Source organism: Idiotropiscis lumnitzeri, unplaced genomic scaffold (genome assembly GCF_059441095.1).
Source record: "Idiotropiscis lumnitzeri isolate Australia: NSW breed Sydney's pygmy pipehorse unplaced genomic scaffold, RoL_Ilum_1.0 HiC_scaffold_60, whole genome shotgun sequence".
Taxonomy (NCBI): Eukaryota; Metazoa; Chordata; class Actinopteri; order Syngnathiformes; family Syngnathidae; genus Idiotropiscis; species Idiotropiscis lumnitzeri.
In genome coordinates this window covers 772213-784654 of record NW_028283598.1, presented here as the reverse complement: position 1 = coordinate 784654, position 12442 = coordinate 772213, and the positions used below count along the sequence as shown (strand labels likewise).

The window sequence follows — 12442 nt, the reverse complement described above, 5'->3', positions numbered from 1 at the left end:
CATTTACAAATACTTATTTAGACGTGCTTTATGCACAACTTTTCTTTCATCTTTTGTGATTTTTTAAAACGCCGTTTGCCCAATGTCGACAGAACACATAAACATATATCTTGGCAGTCAGTCCAAATTGTAAAATGTTTTTTAGAAAACATCTTACAATTCTGGATCAGCACAGAAGTTTCTGCTGCTTGTCCTGCACATACAGATTTTAATATCCCTTGAAACAAAATGCTTTGTTAAAAAAAAAATTCCCACCCCTTTGCGGCCGTCAAAAAACTGTCTCTCCAGTCGGGAGAAAGGTGTCCAAGAGGTCAGGTCGCTGTTTGGTGGTAATTTGGACTCGGCTTCCACAGTCGTGTGGTGTGCCTTCTACTGGTGCGGGAAAAAGTGACGCTGGGCTGAGCGCACCTTATCAGTGTAATGTGACAATTAGGTCGCCGTGCAATGTGAATGTGGTGGGTGAAGGCTGCTTGATCCAATTGTTGTGACTAATATGCAAGTGATTTCATGAGCCCTGCGCGTCTGCAGCCACACAAGGTCATGAAACCATTTTTTGCAGTCACTGTTTGCTCAAATGGCTCATAGTAATTTGGTAGTGCTAATACATCTTAATCAATGAGTTCACACTTGACAAGTTCAAAAGCTTGTCAACCTCAAGTGTTCAAACATTTTTTTTTTCCTCAAATGTCATTGGCTTGTCATAAATGATGTCCAGCAATAGTCGTGTGATTTCTAAGTACTTTGCAATCCATGCCTGGCAATAATTGCGTACACCTATAAGGGACATCATTTACTTCTTTGTTATTGGTTTTAGGGCTCGGGCAACGCCTTCTTTTTGCTTGTCACCAAAAATGCGCCCCTTTTCAGTCAAAATGCGGCCTAAATATGTGACTTCCTTTTTTAACAGCTGCATCTCATCGGTTCAGTTTGATGACGCATTAAGTAATTCTCGAGGTCAAACATATGTTTAATATCTTCCTCAATGTCCTCACTGTTGTCACTGTCAGAGGGGGAATCCAGAGGTTTGGACATCAACTCGCAGTCCGAAGCCCCACTGGGGTCCCGGCCTAGTCATTCATTTTCCCAATCGTACACTTCCTTAAAACAAGTTCTCAAACCCTTCATTCATTATGTAAATTACTCGTCTTCTCCTTGGCCGCCCTCGTGTGCAAGCCTATCCTAGACGCTCACAGCAGAAAAAGAAGGGAGGGGGGGGGGCCTCACTGTTCATACGCCAATCACGCGGTCCCCAGGCAACCAAGCTGCCAGGGGTTACGCCCCCTACCAAAGGCTCCAGTTTACTGGCCACTCCTCCCTGCCAATTTACGAGCAGGCAATCTCAAGCCAATGGCAACAGCTCCTTCCCCCTAAACTTTCCGCTCGTTCCAATTCACTTACGCTTTCCTTCTGGCATCTGCCCAACCTACTTTACCTCTCAGTCATCTCCAACCCCCTCTTAACTTTCCGCTCATCCTATTTCACTTACGCTTTTCCTTCTCAACCTACCTTGCCTCTCAGTTAGAGAACCAAATTCTGCCCCCGCACCTCAGGTTTGACACCACTTAAAATTCAAAATCAGGAAACACCTATGCTTTTGCAAAGATTCCTCATGTTCACTTTCAAAACCTTCATTCCATCTTTCATAACACCTACTTCTCTCTTTCAATTCATGCAACCAACTCAGTGTCTTACATCCCTCAACCACATAGGTTCTCATTCTGTTACTCTATACAGTTTTCCACTTGCAAATCTGCCTATGACACCTTTCTCACTTGCCCTATCATTTGGACTTCATCAATCCTTTCTATGGAACATTAATTGTTCCTTTCCCTTTTCTACACATTCTTTTTCTTTCTTTACACATTCCTTTTCTTTTCTTATTAACTTCCAATCTCTACACTGCAAAGTTTCCCTGGACTTTACTATACTACCCAATACCCCAATTTTAGAAAATTGGACCAGTTTGTCAACACCTAGGGTGTTCTAAAAACTGGTTTCTCATCAGTAGGACAGCAACTCAATTTTCCTGTTGTGGCAATTCTCACTTCAACTTTTTCAGGTGGAGATTTCTTGTCTATTACATCCACAACAGTCTGCTGTTTATAATCCTACTGTATTACATGGGATAAAATACCAAGTGGTATTAGTAATCCCCAATCGCACACACTCCAGCTCACTGACTCAACCCCCACCCTTTCTCTTCTTTGTTCTCACACACACACATAGTCAGACTCAGACATATACACGGGCCCACAAAACAACACACACAGTTCTCAACATTGAACAGCTACAAACGAGAAGCTAATCAATATTTTTCAATTTCAACTAACCTACATTTTTCCTTTATTTCAAATTCGGAAAGTTGACAGTTAACTTCCTTCATCAATTCTGCCGCCATTTCTGACAGTCTTAATTGTTATGGTGTCTAGTTATGGTTCCTCAGTGTTGAGAAAAATTCAAATTGCCTGACTTTGGGTTGAATACCAAGCTTCTACTCCCAATTTGGAGCGGGTATTCCTGGGTGTTTTTACTCACAACCCTCGGTCAGTTTTAGATTTCTCAAACGTTGGACATTCATACAATACACATACACACTCACAGATTGATCAGTTCTGTGTCTGTGAAAATAGATAAACTATTTTCGTCTTCTATAAATAACAAACGTTGTACTATCACTTCCAAATATAGTAATAATTACATCTGTACTCTACCAGAAATAAGGACCCCTAAATCTGTCTTCCAGAAAAAACAACAGTTAATTCTGTACTATCCGAGCAGATATAATCAACTACACTTGTACTCTCTACCAGACAAGGAATGCCTTAATCTGCCTTCCAGAATAAACAACAGTTAATTCTGTACTGTCCGAGTCTTCCAACAAGTCTTCCAAAATAGCAAAGTTAAATCTGTATTTCTTCCAGAAAATAGCTAAGCTAAGATGTACTATCTCTTCGGGTAAAGGAACTCCCTGAAACCCTACTATCCTTCAAAAACCCCAAAAAGTTTTTTACTATCTGTTGTATACAACCACTGACCTGTGACAATCTCTCCGCTGGTCGAGACACTCGCGGTTCATGGATGAAGTCTGTGTTCTCTCCGGTGGAGGATGGCTGTTAGAATAATATTTGGAGGTTATTATACATTTGCCATGACGCAACTTTATTTCAATACATGGTGCACATATCATGTTGAAAAGAAGGGCGGTGGCACTTCTTCAGAAGTGAGTCTGAAGCAAGCAACATCGTGCTAGGTCCTGATAAGAGATGCTGACGTCAAAGTCAGCTGCGACCCACGACGACACACCAATGATGAACCGGACCAAACCAGCTTTTGAGAAGACGAACTGTACCACCCTTGAGTGTAATCTGATTCCCCGATGTTATAAAAGGGAATGTGTGAAAAGCATCGGGGAACAGAAGGAAGATGAAGTTGCCAAATAAACTTTGTTAACCTTTCTGTCTCCACTTGAGCTGTCTGTCTCTCCTTTTAGCTTTCGAACACGATATGTCAAATTGGCGAACCTGACATACAATTGGTCCTTCAGAGCCGTGAACCCAACATACTGGAGGCGTCCAGGAGCGAAGCCGACGACCGGGGACAATCGTGGCCACGACAAGATGAGGATTCTTTCTTTTTTTGGACCTGGTCCTCGACTTTGCTACTGGATGCTGAAAGTTGAAGGGAGGCTGCGGAGAGAGACGTTCAGCTCATCTTGGGTGAGTGTGTGAAGTCCGAATGTGATGAATGAGTGTGATAAATGTGGGCATTTGAAGGGGTACGTAGTTAAATTCTGCGTTAACAGGAGGGCGGACTCCTCTGCAAGTAAGTAGTTAAATTCCGTGGGGATATTGTGGGGACTAGACAGAGTAAGTCTTTAAAACTGTGTAAAACCGTAAGAATACTAGTCAATGTTACGTGAAGAGACAGAGATAGTCTATAACACTGATAGGGGATAACAGGGGTATATCCTCCACGCGCGTTTGAAAGGGGAAAAAAAGAGAAATAAGGGGAAAAAAAGACGAGGGAAAAAAAAAAAAATAAATAAATAAAAAGGGAAAAATAGTGTGAATGAATAAGTGTGTATGGAGGCTTGCAACCTCATTTTGGAACAGGAAATTTAACCGACAACTGTCTGGGAAGCAGAAGCTTGGGAATTACCTAAAACAAAGTAATTGTCAGCCTGTTCAGGGATTGGAGAACAGTTTAGGAAAACATGGGGAAATCAAACAGTAAAAAAGCTAGCAAAAAGGATCCGAAACAACAATTGACGTGTAAGGACTAGAAATTTATAGAAAGCCAATGTCCGGAAAAAGTAAAACATTTAAACTCATGGATAACAAAATATGAATTCACTGGTCAGCTTAGTACACAAAAATACTTACAAAATAAAACGAAGAGAAGAGAGAGAAAAAAAAAAAAAAAAAAAAAGAGGTGGAGAAGCAGCTACCAAGCCATTCATAGGTGTGGCTGTGTGTGCGCTGATAGATAACGTTCTGCGAGGCAACATCATTGCAGACATACAACAACAAAGTCTTATGCAAGAGAAAATCTATGGCTAGAAAAAGGAGCTACTTTGACTAATGGCATATATGTCAGTTCAGAGGAAAAAAAAAAAAAAAAAAAAAAAAAAAAAAAAAAAAACAATTCTTCCAAAAAATATTTTTCGCAATATTGACACATGTTGACACACATGTCAAACAGGAGGGATGGTATGGTAAGACAAACCAAACCAATTTTATACAACATATGGGTTTTAATTTTTTCTCAAAAGATTTTTTGAAGAGCCTGTATGATCTGTGCTCGACACAATTGTCAGGGAAACATAAGCCCAAAACGAGGACAGTTTCCCCAAGCAACATACACCTTGTGCATTGTAAAAAGTCATCTCAACCCTACCCTATTAGGGGTCTCTCGGTTGACATTAGTTTCGCGTGGATAAAAAATTGAGATTTTGTGTTGTGTAGTTTTGGTTGCACTTAAAGCTGTGTTTCATGCATGTGTCCGAGACCATTACTATGAGTAATTCCAACAGCTCTTCCATCAACATGCCTTTTAGAAGTAATGATGAAATTAACACCTAATGCGGACTGCATTGCTTGGAATGATGTGTACGCTGCGATTAAGGCAACGAAAGATAAGCCTATCTTTTCTACCGATGTGGCAGTGGCTAACTTTACTTGTGTTAATCTCACAGGAACACAAGTGGTGTAAAACAACTGTACTCCAAGCAGGTACACTACTGCCACGCAGCGATGTGTGGTGGTGGTGCGGGGTACTAAACTATTTGATTCATTAAAGGACGCAGTTGGAACTTGTGCATTGGTGTCACTTCTCTTACCAGTGTCTATTTTTCCATCCACAGCAAGGGATATTCAAAGGGCAGTTGAAGCTGACGAATACCCCTATTATTACGCCAGGAAAAGACGAAGTGCTTCCTGGAGGGATGGTGATATGACTTATTTGGATGCAATTGGCCAACCAAGGGGCGTACCAGATGAGTATAAATTGGTAAATCAAATCGCAGCGGGGTTCGAGTCCATTCTTCTTTGGATTACACCGAATAAGAATGTGGATCGAATAAATTACATACACTATAACGTGCAAAGATTGGGGAACTTCATTGAAGAAGGATTTATAGCTATTAAAGAACAATTGGTCCTACGTCGTCCTTCCATCTGGGGTGACGTAAAATTGGTCCAAAAGAACAATTGGCAGCAACATCACTCATGGCATTTCAAAACCGCATCGCGGTGGACATGCTGTTGGCAGAGAGAGGAGGGGTTTGCGCCATTATTGGGGATCAATGTTGTACTTTCATCCCTAACAACACTTCTCCGGAAGGGTCCCTCACAAGAGCCATTGCAGGCTTGCGCACCCTGAAGCATAAGCTGAAGGAACACTCAGGTGTGACTACCTCTGCATGGGATGAGTGGTGGAACAAAACGTTTGGTAAATATAAAAATATGGTATTTTCTGTAATGATTTCTATAACAATGTTCACCTCAATCCTTGTACTGTATGGATGTTGTTGTATTCCCTGCATTCGCGTTTTGCTTTTCCGACTTATCTCAACAGCTCTCGCTCCAACAAATTCCAAACGACAGGAAATATATCCTTTGATTAATTACAGAAGTGCTGGTGATGGAGGAGACAGTGATGACCAAGTTGATGACGACGACTGAATTTACCTGGGAGATCCTATTCGTTAATCCAAAACGCTCAAATACATTAAAGTTAAACAAAGAAAAATAGAGGGGTTTACATTTGCTATCAAGCTAATGATTTGATGGAATTAAATCTTTGGAAATTCCATTGATGATAATATTTGGGGCAAATGTAGAATAAACAGGGGGGAATGTTAGAATAATATTTGGAGGTTATTATACATTTGCCATGACGCAACTTTATTTCAATACATGGTGCACATATCATGTTGAAAAGAAGGGCGGTGGCACTTCTTCAGAAGTGAGTCTGAAGCAAGCAACATCGTGCTAGGTCCTGATAAGAGATGCTGACGTCAAAGTCAGCTGCGACCCACGACGACACACCAATGATGAACCGGACCAAACCAGCTTTTGAGAAGACGAACTGTACCACCCTTGAGTGTAATCTGATTCCCCGATGTTATAAAAGGGAATGTGTGAAAAGCATCGGGGAACAGAAGGAAGATGAAGTTGCCAAATAAACTTTGTTAACCTTTCTGTCTCCACTTGAGCTGTCTGTCTCTCCTTTTAGCTTTCGAACACGATATGTCAAATTGGCGAACCTGACAATGGCCGAGGACCGGCCTCCTGGAAGAGAGGACTTTTCACGATGGCGCCGTTTTCAGTCGTCGTCAATCGTCCACCGCAGATCACACGTTTTCATCCGGCATTCGAAGGACCAAGTAATGTTAAGGATGTTTCTATCAAAACAAGCCTGAACAAATGAATCAACCAGCCAAGATTGTCTGTCATTTCCGCGCTGGGCAGCCCTCGAACTCCGAGGCGAAGCCAGCGTGTTCGACTGCACACATGGTTTTTATTTGCATCAGCATAAGCAATTTGAATATGCAATACATACAGAATGGAAAACTTGACATTTGACTCCATCCCACTTGCCCACCCTCTTCCTGCCTATTCTAACGGTTTCAGCTTACAAGACACCTTTTGTTCATACTTCTGCTTATTCTAACAGCAAAAGGGAGCATGTTCACTCTGAACTTCATTTGACCTGTGTAGTGTATTTTCACAAGGCTTAACATGTTGAACTTATTTTATGGCCATGACGATATTGTTGCTTTAGAAATACCAAGCCTTGTGTTGGACCTCCCTAAATGCATAAGTTACAGCCTTAAGAGGCCTCGGGCCCCAACATTATCTACGAAGGGTTAAAGGGGTCATCAACACCCCAAGGGAGGTGTTTACAGAAAAGGGTTCTGGCGTTGGGGAGTCACATTCGCGATGAGGCCGTACCTGGCACCCGTAGCTGTCGAAAGTTTAATTAGAGGCCAGAAAGATACGAATGCATGTGCAACAAAGGGGGCCTGTAAGATTAGTTATAGTTTGAAACTTGCTAAGATGACAAACTAAACAACAAAACTAACAGATGAACATACAAACTTAAATTTCTTTAACACTTCCCCGGGCACGGGCGGTGCCAAGCGACCCCTAAGTTTAACCAAATGGAAGCTCCGGAGGAGGAGGGCATGCTCGCGTCACAGTAAGCCGAAGAGGAGCACCTTCCCCGGGCACGGGCGGTTCCAAGCGGCCCCTAAGTTTAACCGAATGGAAGCTCCGGAGGAGGAGGGCATGCTCGCGTCACAGTAAGCCGAAGAGGAGCACCTTCCCCGGGCACGGGCGGTTCCAAGCGGCCCCTACGTTTAACTGAATGGAAGCTCCGGAGGAGGAGGGCATGCTCGCGTCACAGTAAGCCGAAGAGGAGCACCTTCCCCGGGCACGGGCGGTGCCAAGCGGCCCCTAAGTTTAACCGAATGGAAGTTCCGGGGGAGGAGGTCGGGCGTGTGTCACAGTTAAGCCGAATTGGAGCACCTCTTCCGCCCGGGCACGAGCGGAGCGCGAGGCTGTCCGTTATGAAAGAATAAATAAATAAAGAATGCCACCTTTTTTTCACAGGGCACACCGGACGGCGTACCATCAGGTTAAAGTCGGAGTAATTAAATAAATACAAAAAGAATGGCTGGGGAATAAAAAAATAATACGTTTTAATAATAATTTGGTTTTTTTGTTATAACATGAATTTCACTCTCTCTCTCTCTCTCTCTCCCCGTATATATATATATATATATATAAATATAAATATTTATATATTTATTATATATATTGTATATTTTTTTAAGCATTTTTGAAGGTGCGCCGCTACTTCGCGGATTTTCAGTTTTCGCGGGTGGTCTCGGTCCCCATTAACCGCGATAACCGAGGGTTCACTGTACTCCATAAAATTTACAAAAAGCGAGGTGAAACACTCAACCAGGGCTGCTTTTTTGAACATTTCTCGAGGGCCATGGCGAGCCATTTCAAAAAAGCTGCACAACTAACGTATAAAATATTGATAAATTTGCTCTGCCTGATGTGTGTGTCAAGTTTCACGAGTTGTCGTTCATATTTAGAACCTCATAATCAGCGTTGTTTTATTGCCGAACCGTGCAATGCCACTCCCACAACTTTTCACGAAAAAGGATGAATTTCGTATTGTGACATCCTCATGGCCGAAACAGTCCTCCGAGCATATATGAGGGCGACCTTGTTGAGTTGCACGGAGAAAAACATCCAAGAAAATAACTTGTATTAGCTTTTACCAGTTGGTGGCGCTACTACTACGATGAAAAATAAGGTGGTTGATGTCTTCAGGGCTGAAGTATCCTCAAATGTGTACAACTTCGAGAAGATAGGATCATCTGAGTCATGTTGCCGGAGCTTTTGTTGCCACAAAGTACAATCGGACTTTTCAGCACCGTAATAGCCACGCCTTTTGCCAAAACGTCACAAACTCGGCAGAGAGTAAGATCATTGTCTTGAGTCTTTCCTGACTAATTTTCAGTCGGATTCGTCAAAAGGGCACCGTGCAGTACGTGAAAATTAAAATAAAAACAAATTTTTGATTCCACTTGGCGGCGCTGTGTGTATAACAAAATAATAACATTAAGATGTCTTCAGGTCGGGACATTTTATTTACAGGTGAAGGTTTGGATTTTTAGGAGCATGTGCAGGGGAGTTATTAAGCATTCATTTATTTGTATTAGGTTCATTTTGTCTTCTTATTATTGATATTTGACTGATTCATTAAAAGCAGACAATTATGTTTTAGGTAAATTTTTTACCTGACATGTTTCGGCGAGTCTTTCGCCTTCTTCAGAGTGTCGCATGATGGTGTCTTGAGACCCGTCTTTATCAGCTGATGTTCCATGAGGGTGTGACTTACCTGTCAAAAAAATTAAAAATCAGAGCAGTAAAAGAATAAGCACAACATGAACATTACGAATCAGCAATCACTGACCACTGCAAAAGGGAAAACCACATCATGGACCGGGAGAAGGGCAGGGTCATCCGCACCGAAGAGAACAAACAACAGCGCTGGATCAGAGAGGCCATTGAGATCTGCAAGCGAGGCATAAAAACCATGAACAGAGACAAGGGAGCCTTTATCCTCTCGACCACCTGGAGCAGCATCTTGGCGGAGTGAACGGACAGCGGGGGGTGTGACTTGCCTTCATTCTTGTGACAGGTAAGTCACGCCCTCATTGAACATCAGCTGATAAAGACGGGTCACAATACACCATCATGTGACACTCTGAAGAAGGCGAAAGACTTTCGTATTGTGACATCCTCAAGGCCTAAACACTCATCCGAGCAAATATAAGGTAGATTTTGTGAACCTGCCCGGAGAAAAACATCAACGAAAATAATTTGTATTTGTTTTAACCAGTTGGTGGCGCTACCACTGCGATCAAAAATAAGTTGGCAGCCGTCTTCAGGGCCTGAATATCCTCAAATGTGAAAAATTTCGAGAAGATGGATCATCTGAATCATTTTGCAGGAACTTTTGTTGCCACGGAGAATAATCAGACTCTGCGGCACCGCAATAGCCACGCCCTTCGAAGGAAAGTCACAAAAATAGGGATAGCGTAAGATCAATGTCTTGAGTCTTTTCTAGCCAATTTTCAATCGGATTCGTTAAAAGGGCACCGTGCAGTACGTCAAAATGTAAAAAATGATATTGATTGGCGCAAGGTGTATAACAGAATATAAACATATAGATGTCTTCAGGTACCGACTCTTTATGTACATGTGAAGTTTTGGATTTTTAGCAGCATGTGCATGAGAGTTATTAAGCATTTTGTCCATTGCGGCGAAGGAAATCTTAAGTGAAAACTTTGAAGCCCCGCCCCCGTCATATAGTATTTCGGAAACAAAAGATTTTAGCCCCAGTGTTTGTCCCAGGTCTTAAGATGCTACAGACAGAATTTTAAGGCAATCAGATGAAGCCTTTAGGATCAGGGTGCAAAAGAATGACCCCTGTAAACATGCAAAAAAGGGCAAAAGTCGGACTTTCAAAAATTCATAACTCACTTCCTGTTCATATTAGACGTTAAAATATCAAATTTTTCGCCATGCCCGATGAGACTGCCAAGTTTGGTGAGTTTTTGTGCATGTTTCGGGGGTCAAAAATGCGATCGAACAATCGGAAAAATAATAATAATAATAATTTCAACAAAAACAATAGCGACTTCGCAGCGGTTGCTGCTCAGGCCCTAATAATAATAATATTATTAATAATAAAAGTAATAATATTTTCTACAAAAACATTAGGGACCTCGCAGCCGTCGCAGCTCGGGCCCTAATAACAATTTCTAGAAAAACGATAGGGACCTCGCAGCGGTCACTGCTCGGGCCCTAATAATAATAATAATAATAATAATTTCCACAAAAACAATGGGGACCTCGTAGCGGTTGCTGCTCGGGCCCCAATAATAATTTCTACACAAAGTCCATTGTGGTGACCCGCCCCTTTTAAGTAAATTCAAAATGGCCGACTTCCTGTAAAACCTAGCTCATTGCTCCAAGAGACTTTTTTGTAGGTCTTGGTCTTATACATACAGTGAACCCTCGCTACTTCGCGGTTCACCTTTCGCGGGTTCAGTGCTTCGCGGGTATAAAAAATATTCGGGAGCATTGTAGTTTCGCCGAGCGGCACGACGGGCGCTGGAGCGGTTAGACGGCCGGCGTGCGCCGAAGAAGAGCGTGGGCGAAGAGGAGAGTGGACGAAGAAGAGCACGTTCCCCCGGACACGATCGGTGGCGACGTTTCACGCGGTTCGGACCGTACCAGGGCTCCGGCCGGCGTGCGTGGCAGTTAAGCCGTAGAGGAGCACCGTCCCCGGGCACGGGCGGTGCCAAGCGGCCCCTAAGTTTAACCGAATGGAAGCTCTGGAGGAGGAGGGCATGCTCGCGTCACAGTAAGCCGAAGAGGAGCACCTTCCCCGGGCACGGGCGGTTCCAAGCGGCCCCTAAGTTTAACCAAATGGAAGCTCCGGAGGAGGAGGGCATACTCGCGTCACAGTAAGCCGAAGAGGAGCACCTTCGCCGGGCACGGGCGGTTCCAAGCGGCCCCTAAGTTTAACCGAATGGAAGCTCCGGAGGAGGCGGGCATGCTCGCGTCACAGTAAGCCGAAGAGGAGCACCTTCCCCGGGCACGGGCGGTGCCAAGCGGCCCCTAAGTTTAACCGAATGGAAGCTCCGGGGGAGGAGGGCGGGCGTGTGTCACAGTTAAGCCGAATTGGAACACCTCTTCCGCCCGGGCACGAACGGAGCGCGAAGCTGTCAGTTATGAATGAATAAATGAATAAATAAATAAATAAATAAAGAATGCCACCTTTCATTTCACAGGGAACACCGGACGGCGTACCAGCAGGTAAAAGTCGGAGTAATTGTCACGATCGTGCCTTTGTGTTGCAGCCGAGTGGGCGTGGTCGACGGCGCGTTGCTCGGCAACGCGGCCACGAGCGGACGCGTTCGCGAGACGGCCCAGCTGCAACCCATCATGCCTTGATTACGGACTATTTAAGCCTCCGACACGCAAACCTGCGTGTCGGATTATTGACCTACTTGCTCTCGCCTTGTGCCTTGCTACAGTCTTTGCCAACTTTGCTCCGTGTATTTGTCGTGTATGTTGTTACCTTGTTTATTTCTACAGCTACGTTTCGGCTCGCTTTGTGTTTTTTCGATGATTGGATTTAACCTTACCCTTTGGAGGAAGGACATTCTTGTTTTCGGTTTTCTTGCATTGCAAGCTCCTTTTGTTACTCGTTTTGCTTTTCCTGGGGGAAGATTGTTCCCCCAGCGTTTCCCGTTCACGTCTCCCGACGTCTGTAAGTATAGACCCTCTATTATTATTGATAGCAACCCTCCTTGCCTATCGCCTGCCAATTGTTTTTTGCCGGCCAC

At 43.5% G+C, this 12442-nt stretch overlaps 1 long non-coding RNA gene across 1 annotated transcript; it reads left to right on the top strand.

Annotated features, from left to right (window-relative positions):
• The first annotated feature begins 3117 nt into the window (after positions 1 to 3117).
• LOC148315681 (uncharacterized) lies at positions 3118 to 6709 on the top strand. The gene is made up of 2 exons (XR_015840692.1): positions 3118 to 3716; positions 5363 to 6709. It is a non-coding gene; the product is annotated as an uncharacterized LOC148315681 (long non-coding RNA).
• The last annotated feature ends 5733 nt before the right edge of the window (positions 6710 to 12442 follow it).